We start from the raw sequence: 12,966 nt of genomic DNA, 5'->3' as shown, positions 1-12,966 counted from the left end.
AAAGAAAAATCACCACGTTTTATATTCATATCTAAAAATCAATCACAAAAATATTGAAATATACACCTTTATGAAACCAAAGTTTCCGATAGCAATTTAAAAAACAAAAATAGGAAATATTTTTACCAATTATTTTTACATGAAACGACAAAAATGAAGTAACGATAACGTTCTAATAATACATTTGTCTAGTAAATTATATGAGTGTTGTTTTATTTATTTTTTCGTTATGAGTAATTTTAGTTAGTAAAACATAAAGTGAGTCATTTCTTAAAACTCTTGAATTTTGTGTTTAAAAATTGGTGTTTATTCTAATAATTAAATTTTAAAACGTATTTCAACACTTATCAAAAAAGGTTTTCGGATATGTTTATAAATATGTGGCGTTGAGAAAACAATCCAAAATTGTCTTATTAATAATAAACAGCTCGACCTACTTAGGTACTTGCAAATTACTACCGATACTACCGAGCTAATCGTAAACAACGCGACCTACCTACGACAATACGTTGCGAACAAGTCTGGCACATCACGTCAACTCGCTAGAAGGTTCTAGCCTATCGCCCATGCATAATTGCAGCGCCACCAAAAGTTCCCGAAAGGCCCAGACTGAGCGAGTGGCTCCGATTTATTTGCGAATTCACCTACCTACTGTTGCCATCAGCTGTACAGTATAAATAAGCCCGACGCAGCAAGCAGTCAGTCATTCATCAATCTGCCGTCAACAATTTACAAGTCTCGCAAGTGATAACCCGCGCACCTTTGCGCGAAGGACAATATTCCCGGCTCCGCCCGGTTTCAACTATGGACTTCACCGGGACATCATTCTAGCGCCTTGGCCACCGTCTTTGGCCAGCGCTACAACGAATTACAGCGCCCTGGTTCCAGCGCCTCTGACCAGCGCTTCATCCACGCACCATGACCACCACGAGGACACGCAGCATCCTCACTGGTCTACGCACCTGCCGCTCAACCGCCTACAAGGTCCACCGCACCTTCGGCCTTACCGTCAGAACTGGAGTACCTGAAGACCCACGTTCTTCGCCAATGTCTGACCGTCATCGAGTCCCGGTCACCAGCGCTTGGCGTCGACTTACTGACCCGCGCCTGACCAGCCATCACAGCCTGCATCCGGAGAATACAACATCTGTCCTTATTCATCTCATCACGGCAAACTGACTCAATAAACACTGTGGCCTTCATCACCGACTTTCATTTCGTGCCTCTCGCAAGATAACCAAAAATATTTTATTTATTTTGATTTTATCGCAAATCGGAAATAATCTGACCATCTGACAGAATATGCCAGACGCCTGAAGGGTTAAAAGTAGAAGCAAACAGAAAAAACCAGGATCACGGGAAGTAGGAGTGGTTATATATATTTTTTATATTATTCTACAACTGCAGTAATTGTTGATTGAAGTACTAGTACATATTGAATTATTTGGCGGGTTGGAAATAAGCCGACGTGGCTCAGTGGTCCAGAGCGTCTGACCGGACATCAAAAAGCGCGGGTTCAATTCCAGTCGGAGGCATTTATTTTTATTCGTGAGATACTTTCAATTTGTATTGATATTACAGGCGACTAATTATTGCTGATAATAATTTATAATAAATAGTGTTTTAAAGAGTGTAAGAAGCTAATGCCATTCATAAGATCGATTGGGGTTTTGTGTGTTTTATTTAATATGTAGGTACTAATTATTTGTGACCATAACTGTTTGTAGAAGAGTACAAATTATCAGCCCCGAGTAAATACAGATTAAATATTGTCGTGTGTGATCAAGAAACAGTTCGTGTTGTGGAATGATGCTAGATGTACATCGATAAACTATTAAACTGAGCACGAAACTTTCAAGAAAGCACCAGAGCTTCCAAATGAAGCAAAACCATTCACAAGGCAAAGGCCTCCTTTACCTACTCCTAATTTTCCTTGAAAAATAAACACGATCATTTGATTATTTTTGCCTCGTTAAAATTACAGTTCATTCGTCTAGTACCAATCGATCAGCACGCAACAATAACTCTTCCTTGGTAGTCAAAGTGTGGCGAGGTCGTAGAAAATAATTTTTATTTTCTTTTCAGAAATGCTTGAATATTCTTAAAAATTTATTTTCATAAAGCGATGGTTTCATTCCAGGTTTGTATCTCGTTTAGTACAAGTATTAATTTGTAAAAAAAAAACTAAAAAAATGGTTTACGATGCAACTATGTGTTATTACTTTTAATATAAAATAGAAAATTTAAAATGAAAGCTGTATTCAAAATTATATAATGTTTTTTTTCTAATTATTCTACTACTCCATAATCTACTTCACACAGAAAAAAAGAATGCTTAAAAGGCAATGTGAAAATAATATTCAATATATCTTGTACGTTTTTCAGAAACTTTTAAAATAAATGTTAAATGTATTTTTATTTTCTTGATTAATTTTTATTTAATGTGGAAGATAATCTTATATACATTTATTTGCGATAAATCAACAGTTTACATTTTATCTGTTTGTAAATGTGTAGTATAAAATTAAAATAAAACCAGTTATGGATTTGCTTTTTGTGACTTTAATACTAATAAGACAACATATAACAAAATAAAAATAATAATTTCTGTTGGAAAATTATGAGACACAAAAAATATTTCATGACAAGCAAGAATAAAAGTTATTTTATGAAGCTTATTCTGGTGGTAAAAATAAAGACGTTATACAAAGTGTGGCAAAAGTAATGTCGTAATGTGAATGTGCCATCATTTATGCAAATGGCGTCAAATGCTATTGTGCGTTGACACTTATGTTTTAGACCGATAGAGAATTTGTTGACAACAAACAATGAAACGATACACACCTCAAGTATACGAAATTATTGTTACTGCTTATTTGACCAATTTCCAGTCTGTTGTTTTAAGGCAGCGTGAATTTTGTCATTGTTTTCCTCGTCGTCTTTTACCATGTGCTTGAAAAATTAAGCAGAATCTTCAAATAAACTTGAAACTAACTTTTTTTAATTTAAAAAAAAATTGCACCTATTTAACATGATTTATTTAGTTTATTCACTCTATGAAGGCTTTTACATGTATACAATGTTATAGGAACATTACTTTTGCCCCACATTGTATTAAGACAAAATAAGATGGAACAAAGAAATATTTAAAGTTCAATTTAGAATTAATTATAAAAACAGCAACAAAAATTACTCAGAACAATAATAACTTAAATAAAAATTTGAAACAGAAAAATCAGAAAAAGAAACGGTCGCATCTATGAATTGAACTCAGGACCTCGGCTTTAAAACGGTGCCGCTCCACTACCGAGGTAATCTGACCCTGTTTAACTGTATCATACTTCGACTAAAAACTACCAACATAATCTTCATTTTCTTAACGCATATTTTTATGCATGTCGCCAAAATATTTCACGAACTAAATACAATTTAGATAATTAGTCTAGTCTTGGATAAATATACCTAATCATTTATTAATTAATCAGAAATAACCATTAGCATTCGTAAATGTTAAAAGTATCATTGTTACCATTGGCAAAAGTATCGGAAAACATTTACATGTTTTCAAAATTGGTGTGAAAACCATGTTTATTTATTTGATTTACGCCAAAGTAGGCATTTTCTTTGTGTTTAAAAATCAGCATTCAAGTTTCAAATAATAACCAGTATTACTTTTTAAATGTTTATAGATTATTATAATTTGTTATCCAATGAGCCATGCATAAAAAAACTTGTTTTAAAAACATTAGTATATCATTTAAAAAATTATTATATTTGACAAGTCAAAATATTTCACCAACAAATGTAGATATAATATGTCTCGACGCCATCTAGTGAGAAATTCAACACTTACAAAGTCTTTCCTACAAAAATTGTGAAACAATATAATAAGCAATAATTTTTTTATTGAAATACTAGTAAATATTGAGTTAATCGACGTGTTAGGAATAAGCCGACAGCTTAGTGGTTTAGAGCACCTGTCGGCGGCATTTATTTTTACTCGGAAGATATTTTAAATTTGTTAGGATATTTATTTCATGCGAGTAAATATTGATTATAATAATTTGTAACTACGAGTAGTTTAAGCATACATGGATTTACCTTACACCGAAAAGAGATTTTGGAAATTCACAAAACAAAGAAATGCCTCTCATAATTTAATCAAATAACTGAAAAAGTACGATGGGCTAAAAAGCGCCAATTTTTCTACCCAGTCCTTCAATTATTGTTGATTTAGGTTTGATAGATCTTTCAAAGAAGCCCCACGGTTATCTTAAGAGGCATTAAAATATACTAGTCTACAGGCGAACCATCCTATAAATAAATATTTCAAGTCTAAGCCGCTTCGATCTCGTAACAAAAAATGTGCGCCGAGCAATATCGATTCCTTTGTTCGGCTATGAATTTGCTAATGGCAGGTAATGCGAATGCCCTGAAAAAATTGAAAAGCGTGAAAGTTTAACGGAGATAAACCGAAAGAGAAGGGTAGCCTTCACGTGATAAGTCTTTATATTATAAATTACTCGTAAGAAAGTGTTTACCATAGGGCTTATGTAACGGCTCCTTTAGTTTTTTCCCCATCAAATACATAAATTTGAACAAAGTGAAATCGTGCTGGATATACAAAAAAACAAGATAAAAAGAAATGCAATATATTATTTTATTACTAGCCCGGGCTTACTAGGATTTACTTTTACAGCACGACTATGTTATAATTGTAATATTTGTGAAGTTGAAAATATTTATAAAAAACAATTTCCTCAGAATCATTGATCAATGATCATGTTAGTAAACTTGAAAAATGACGACATTTAACTAATTCATATAAGCATCTGTGAAACATATGAAATATACATTTTCAATAATAAATGATTAGTTAGTAAAATGTTTTTGGGACCATTTTTAACGCTTGTCTAATTCCAATTTTGAAAATTATAAATTCATTAAAATCGATTAATTTAACGCATTACGCATGAATATCATTACATCATGCACCCATGAAAGGTGAACTCACAAAACAATAAAGGTTTAATAATAAATTGTGCTATACATTTGTCATAGAAATAAAATGAAAACGTTATGTTATAATAAGGTCCATATTTAAAAAAATCGCGATTCACGGCGCCCTTAAAAAGCACTTGAAAAATATTCAGATCGAATATTTTTTTATTTGCAATATAATTTTGCCGACACTGAATTCAATCGTTTTTGAGTTGTATCCTTCGAAAATAAGTTTTTTTATGCAGTTTTGTAATTCGTTATGTATATTGTTATATCTCTGCTTACTAGCAGATTTCTGTGTTGGGAACTCTTGTAAAGAAGTATATGGTTCTTTACTATAATTGCGTTTTATTTACTTTACAATAACTAAGACTGGATTTAGCTACACCGTTCATTACCCGAGGGTTGGTAATTCTCTGTTTCTAGAAGCTTGAAGTCTGACAAGGATACCCCACAGGCAATTGCTACACTCTAGCGACATCTGTCGGACTCTGGAGTAAGCTTTCTGACTATTGCCATCTATCGCTTGAATACCCAACTTATTACCATACATCACATATATATTTATATACCTGATGTACGTGTATTATATTATGTGTTTATTTATATCGGTATTTCAATCCAATATATTCTGAAGAACAAGTGAAAATGATTAGATACACCTTCACTATAACCGATCACTGTGCCGAGTTGCTCCAAACTTGATAATAATTAATTAAATTTAGCAGTTAAAAGGGAAGAACATATTTATGAAATCAGCACTTTAATAATATGTGCTATACAGGGTCCGTCATGGAAAGCGCAAGTTTTTTGATTGGTTAGTACAGCCGAGTGATTGGCCTCAGAGAGTGGAGGGTGGCCTCGATTTGTTTAGAGTGGGAAGTTTAGTTGTCGCGATGTCTTGGAACCTAGAGTACAGTGATGCCATTCCTACCGGGATTTGTGAAAAACAACTGGCCCAACGGCACACATAGCTGACAATTCAATTAATGTCTTACGGGATTAGTTCCCAGGCAGCCAGATCTCCAGATATAGCAATATTTACTTGCCCTCGTTCCTCTGATCTAAGATTATACGATTTTTAAGGAGATATCTCAAGTCGCGAGTATGCGTTGTCAAGCCACGAAGACCTCGAGATGAAAATCCAGGGGGAAATCATTCATATTCCACGTCAGGTGTTAATTGATGCTACTTTTCGGGGCCAGCAAAAATCATGCATAAATTTTAGTGGCCAACATCTGAGCGACAGCGACGTAACTTTAAAAACATCAATGTTTTGCAATAAATAAAAATCCTAGTGAATAACATAACTGACCGAGTAAATCTTATTTGACAATGCGATTCCCGTGACGGACCCTGTATTGATCATATAGCAAATATTAATATATATTTTGCGTCCAGTCACTCAGTAGCAACTACTTGCGCTTTCATAAAAAAAAATAAGCGAATCGGTCATGAATCACATCAAACATTCATTTGATTCATGCCACAAACGCATGTAGCTACTGAAGAAACAAATATATTTGCTCCTTCTGGATCGGTTCGAGCGTCCAGAAGGAATGAAGTAATATTCGCTTCACAAAGCAGCTGCACTCGTTTGCTTGAAAGGGTCAAAGGAATGTACGCAGCAACGCGTGACCTACAGTACATTTGCTATTCTTCTCTATAAATTAGCAAGCAATTACTTGGCGCAGAGATTACGTCCCATCAACAACGCAGTTCGAGCCGTTAGGCCCGGTTTATAAGTCGGTCCGTATTCTCGCTGTGTGCGCCTTTCCTCGCTCAAATTAAGCGAGCTAAATCGGCTGCGTAAGCCTTGGCAAGCCACAGGATGATTTCCTTTTTAGACGTCGCAAACAAATATCAAATGTGACATTTACGTGACTAATTACGCACTTCCATCTCAAAGAAATTCACGTAACTTGCCTAATTTTATCAGTATCGAGCGATGAGGGATATTGGTGTCATTAATTGTTAATGAATCTAAAATTGACAAATTGTCTGGTAAGGTATTATAAGAGCGATTTTTAAAAAAGGAGGTATTATGAAAGTAGCCGGTTGACGGGTAATCGGGTTTCGGGTCGTGTATAACCCGGTACGACGTCCGGCGGCGTGCTGGTAAAACAAGCACAAAGAGCAGGTTTTTGCAACCCGCTCACGATGCAAGTGGGTTGTGTAAAACAATCGATTGACCCAGCTCTACTCGCAACGAACCGAATACTTATTGAAATTTCCCGATCATCCAAGTGTATTGCTAATCAGAGGAATTTTAGAGTACACTACAGTAAATTTAAATTCAAATGCGTTGTTTTATCATCTAAATGGCAAAGGAGGGCATTTTTACCGTATCATTGTTTTTATAGTGTGGAAAACAACATATGCTGACGCAAAGCGTTTTTCTAATATCGTTTTAACCCCGTATAATTTGTCATGTCCAAAATTGGCTTTCTCCTATCTTAATGAAGCCATAAAAAGAGTGACTCATACATTTTATCTCCCCGAAGAAGCTAACTTAATCTTAGATGTCAATCGGAAAAAACGTTTACTCCTTCTGTTTACTTTTCCCTCGAGCGACAAAAAGTTAACCCAAATTGAATATGAAACGACACAAGATAATGCCGAATAGTTATTTTTATTTCGCAACAACCTTATTATTATATACATACCTACAAAGGACGAAAATCATAAAATCTGATAAAATCAAATAAGACGTCCAAATTGTTTTTGTTTGCCTAATTAAAATATTTGTGTGCAATACATTCTTGTTAACAATTCAATTCTCTTCTCAAATTCGACGACGAGTCCTGATTATTTCCGTGATAGAGCGGAACTCCTTGGCTCCAGACCCAGAAGTCATGGCGTTCACAAATGTTATTTGTGTAAAGTAAATATTTTACATCAAATAATGACACATACGACGTTTGTTTGGGTTACGTGCGTAATCACGTAATTTCACGAGCGAAAACATTACTCATGGGAAAATTACACCGATATCTCAAAAAAAGCCTAACCCTTACCTAACTGGTATTTTTTTCTATGTTAAATTTATTTAGCACGCTCTAAAACTTACACCTTAAATTTATTTTATAATACAAATTATTACACACATTATAAATATACAGATTATTATTTTTTAAACATATTATGAAATAAATACTATATGATAAATTTACAATATGGTAGCAGAAGTCGGGGACGCTCAAAGAAGACATTGCACGACCAAGTGAAGAAGGTACTTGAGTCGGGCCATGCCAAGAGTGAGAATAATAGAAGAGTATGTATGAGACAATGTACGAATGAAAATGAGGCCCGAATTGTATTCCAAGACCTAGTTGTTTGGCGGTCCATCATCTTTGCACACCCCTGCCTAGTGGTTAGTTAGTTACTTACAATGTAATTGAATAAAAACTACAGATTGATATAATCATCAAAAAATCATAATAAAAAGTATGATTTTTTAAATGTTACACAATTTATTATTTTGCAAACCTTATCCTTTGATCTATGTAAAATCGAAAATCTTTTCGTATAGCTCATCAAAAACCCTCTGTTAGCTATGGCGTCCTAAAATTTGGGTATTTAAAATAATATAAATGAAATATTTTCACTTTTTAGGTTGAATCTGAGTCTAAAGGGATATGGAGTGTTGTATAATATCAAAAATCTTTTTGCTTTTGTTTTAAAGAAATGTATAACAATGGTATTTTCAAATATTTTAAATGAAAGTTTTTTCGGATGGATGCGCGTATGTCTGTTCATGTTACTTGTCAAATCGAACGTCCAAGGGTTTTACAGACTATTTGAAATGCAATATTCGAATATTTCTAAGAAACATCCATAAAAAGGCTGCCGATCAGAAATTAAATCACTGCATTTTGTAGATACCGAGAAACAATAATTTTTTTCGCTATTAATACTAAATCGAACAATATCATGGGAGAAGCGTAGGCTTATCTCAAAAATATCGTGATATTTTAATAACCATTTAGATGTTCATTATATTAAAAAAATAACATTAATCGACTAGAGGTGAGCGTATTTATCGTACCCAGTAAAAGTACTATTAGGTATTTTCATGCGATACTTTGTACTTGTGACAAATATCCAAAATACCTGGTTCCAAAATACTCACAAGTATTTTATACCGGGACTAAATATTTTTAGTAGGTACTTTTACCAGGTATTTTTGATAGGTATTTTTGATGGGTATTTTTAATAGGTATTTTTGATGGGTATTTTTGATAGGTATTTTTGATGGTTATTTTTTATGGGTATTTTTAATGGGTATTTTTGACGGGTATCTTAAGTAGGTATTTTGATGGGTGTTTTTTAATGGGTATTTTTAGTAGGGATTTTTGATGGGTATTTTTTATGGGTATTCCTGATGGGTATATTTGACGGGTACTTTTTATGACCATTTTTTGTGATCGGAAAAATGTGGGGAATTTTTCGACAGGGAATCCCGTAGTCACTCCCCCCCCCACACCACACCCCATGAATTAAAAAAAAATATTGTGGGGAATCAGATATTAATTTTTGTTTGTGGGGATTTTTTTTTTCAACTATTTTGTGGGGAATTGTGTTTAACAGAAATTCTCTAACAACCCCCCCCCCCCCCCACCTTCCAGAATAATTAATGGGGGAATCAAGCTTACGTAGAACATAGAAGACCTTTAAACTCTGTCGAGACATCGTAAATGCCAGACAATATAAGTATTCAACAATTTTTCACTCCATACATAAAATGTAATAAAAAAATATATTTCACATGCATAATAAAGATATGGATTGAAGAACATAAAATGCGATATTAAAAAAATCTTAAAATGATGAAACTTTCATACACAACCGTACCAATAATTACGTACAAGTTGCCAATTTTTTATTACTTCCTTTATTATTTTATTTTATTTTTATCATATCTTTTTTTTTGATATTTCAATTAAGTTTATTTAATTTTTATACAGTTTATATTATGTACGTACATTTTTATATTGACGTGAAATGCAAAAGGGCGTAAGCGAAATTTTGTCAAAAATGAGTTAAACTGTCAGTTATGATCAGACAAAAATTCTAATCAAAATTTTATGAGTACGATTAAGCAGTACAAGTATCCAGTGAGGCTAACATTGCTAAATTACATTTTTTTTATACTACTGATGTATCAATAAAAAAAATTTCAAATTCACAAAGTTGTAAAATTGTTGTTCTAGCTTTAAAAAGAATAATCATTTTTATGTATTTATTTATTACTAGCCGTACCCCGTTACAAAATATTCAGATGATATATTTTTTATTTGTAACTATCTGTACCTCGCCAGGCGTTGCAGTCTGTCTGTGTAGATACAAAAACAATAGAGCGTGTTTCTTTTAGTTTCCAACCATAGACATATGAATATTAGTAGACCTGCCCTAAGTGATTAAAAGTGTATTATTCCCCACTCCCCATACCGGTTCCATTGGAGCCGGCTGTGCTCGCGTATGGCCTCAAGTGAATTTAGAAAACGTGACGTCATCATTCTTGTGCGAACTATGGTCGAGGCATCATCGGTTCATTTTACGAAATAACACGGCAAAATGGTGACTTGTACTATGAAAACTTGTAAAAATAGATGTGGAAAAGAGAATAAACCCAATTGTCGTATTACATTCCATATATAAGCATTATTTTACTTTATTTTAAGTATATTCACATCGTATAATATGGATCAGTTGTAGAAACATATTATACTATCACATCTAGACACGTCTGGACGTGAAACACAAAGCTGGTTGGTTGCTGGGAAGTAAATTATGAACATTTATAAAAGTGTCTTAACTAAATACATAAGCGAAATATTCGACTCTGAAAATAGAAGAAATTTATTCTGCCGAATTTGTTCATAACGTGGCGAGTAATTTGCGCTCCCATGTAAAAATGTCTATTCATTCAAAAGCAGATTTTACTTTTAAGAACGAAATGGTGATATTATAAGGCGAGATGCCTATATACTATCAGATTGATTGATTGACGAATCACAGTCAGCTTTACCCTCTTCGTTCTTCAACAGTTGATTTTACCCCTCATCCTTAATTTCTAGTCTATTCATATTCATATGTTTGTATTTCCAACAGTTGGCGCAGTTTAAAAAAAAAACATGTCACCTGTGACAAGAGTGACGGACGAATGGTATTTCCCTCCCACTGCGGCGCAAGGTGATGGGTCAAGAGAGACCAGTTTGAGAAGTCAAAGGGTTTTCCCAAACCAGCCTCTCCCGATCCAGTACGCCACGCAGCTGGTGGGCAGGCGCATCCTAAACACACCTCACCCAATGAACCCGGGTACCCCTGCTAAATCACCAAACGTAGCGAACTAAATTTAACATAGCGCAACACGGCATGATAGCCCAAAAATAAATCACTGTAAATACGTAGTTCGATTTTACAGTAAAGATTTTCACTAATAATTCAGTACAAAATTAATCAAATATTTTATTATGTAGTTCCAATGCTCCCTGGAATCAAGCCTTAACAGTTCTGTGTATATTGAAAACCCGATCTTAAAAGATTTGTGCTTTTGCTAGAAGAGCTTCCTCACATTTCCCAGCTATTCAATAGAACTAAATTAGTCAGTAATCTCACCGACTATGTCTCTGAGTTCTGGAACTATTGTTTGATTGGCTTTTGCTTTATTGACTTTTCAAAGAGATCTTATCTGACTCAACTAGATGAAAAAGTGAGTATTGACTTTCTAAGAGAATTTCTTCTACAAGATAATAAGAGTTTTTGGGCATATCGTGCTCAGTCATCTTAATCACGCCTCAATCGAACGATAAGCGGTCACTTGAATAAGTAAGAAGATTAAATAAGTTAAGATATTTGTAGATTCAGACTCAGTACCCCATCACCAGATTCAAAAGAAAGTTTGTAATACGGAAAGCAGGGATAAGGAAAACGTGGGTTAAAGAAGGAGAAAGTGCAACACGGCGTAATAACCCAAAAAATAAATCAAGACAGTTAGGATAAGGGTTTATCAAATACAAATCCTGGTAAGTGGCAGGGACGTCCCAAAAAGAGACAAGAGTCGAATTAATAAAACGCAAAATTAGTTTTTTTTCTAAATGATACTTATTCAAATTATTTATTTTAACTCAATTGTAAACAAAATTGTTACTATTATTTACGATTTAGTTTAATCCTTACCCACTCCCTGTACCCGTCCAATCTTTCGTCACCAGGAGACGGAAAATACCAGTCAGTACCTTTTCTACCGCGCAACTGACCACAAGTTGCGAGTACAATTCACCATGAAGTATTTGTGCTTGGTAGAACGGGAAGGTGACTAGACGGTACCAAATAAAAGTTTTTTCATAATTCTGGTGGAATCTTCTCGCAGTCCCAGTCCTTTCCCCTTTCTATTATTTCGTCCACAAAAAACTCGCGGCCCAAGTCAAATATTTCCAAGACCTATCGAAACATAAACCATAATATCATTTCCCTTTAAAATGCAAAAAATCTTCAACATTTTTTAAAAAATATTTCATTTCAGTGTGCCAATAATGTCAACAAACATTAAATTATGACAGGTATAAATTGCTTAGTTGATGGTTACGGTGTCATCAATCAGTAAATTATCATTTTACTTGACACCCTTTGCCACTTGACAACATAGTGCCTTCGTAATATTTAATGTAATATAAGCACAAGGCATTAAAAAAAATTCACGTTTTTTTTAAAGATATAATAGCTCCAAATTTTCTTGTTACAAATAAAATGTTACTCCAGACTTTGCAACATTTCAAGCCGCCACGAAATTTTTATTTTTAATATAATTAATGTTATTTTATTTCGATGAACGACAGCAATTAGTATAAAATTATATGTTCTACAAAGTACTTCTTGACCCCTGGGTATTTTCACGCCTTTTGGTACACGGTACATCAACGGTAGTATAGTATTTTTGTGTACTTTACTGTACAAATTGAG

This window comes from Hesperophylax consimilis, chromosome 15 (genome assembly GCF_061612785.1).
Source record: "Hesperophylax consimilis isolate HC1 chromosome 15, BYU_Hcon_1.0, whole genome shotgun sequence".
Taxonomy (NCBI): Eukaryota; Metazoa; Arthropoda; class Insecta; order Trichoptera; family Limnephilidae; genus Hesperophylax; species Hesperophylax consimilis.
This window is presented reverse-complemented; position numbering follows the sequence as displayed.